The sequence below is a fragment of the Lagenorhynchus albirostris genome, chromosome 15 (genome assembly GCF_949774975.1).
Source record: "Lagenorhynchus albirostris chromosome 15, mLagAlb1.1, whole genome shotgun sequence".
Lineage (NCBI taxonomy): Eukaryota > Metazoa > Chordata > Mammalia > Artiodactyla > Delphinidae > Lagenorhynchus > Lagenorhynchus albirostris.
This window is the reverse complement of record NC_083109.1, coordinates 72,871,845-72,872,690: the sequence shown is the minus strand read 5'-3', so window position 1 is coordinate 72,872,690 and position 846 is coordinate 72,871,845.

Sequence of the window (846 nt, the reverse complement as noted above, 5' to 3'; positions counted from 1 at the left end):
GGAACTTTAAAACTAGAATAATAGGATAGAAAAGTAGACTTCTCTGAATCACTTTTCAAAGTTCATCGATATGACCCTCAGTCTCCTCCAAGACTCTTCTTAAAGATCCTAGGACCTGTTTGATGAAAATAATGCAAGGATTCCTAAAAAATAACATAATACTGCCATATCCTCTCACATGGCTTCTCAAAAAATGGTCAGAAGACTTAGGTGGTACACCAATGAATATTTTCAATTTCAAAGTTATATATTTATTTTGATGGAAATTAAAATATAATTAGCATACAGAACTCACAATTTCCATAAATAATATTTCCTAGGACAAGGCTAAAAATTCTGAGTCCCTTTAAAGGAAAATATTAAGTAAACACTGAATATGGTAAAATCTGTAAAGGATGCATACAAATGACTGAAGTTTAAGAAATATTGCTCTTTTCTATTGATTTCAAGTTTATGTGACTGGTTATACTATATCATTGCCTTGATTAATCAATGTTTATATAATTTAAAAACTTTATGCTATAAAAATCACAGGGGAATAATCATAGGTTATTACCTACAGGATTTCTGGTCATTAAGAAAAGTTTTAAAACATGACTCCTCATATAATCTTGTTTATAAAATAAATTACTTTCACTACTTATAACCTGTCCTGGGAATATAATATGCTACTAGTTTAAGGTCTAAATTTATTTGGCTTCTACACATTAAAAGTTTATCTATAACCTTTCTCCCCACTATGAATAATATAATATTGCATGGGATGAAAAGGTCTGACCAAAATTTTCCTACATTTATATATTCATATGAGTCCCTTATTCCACCCCCACCCCCACCAGAACAAAG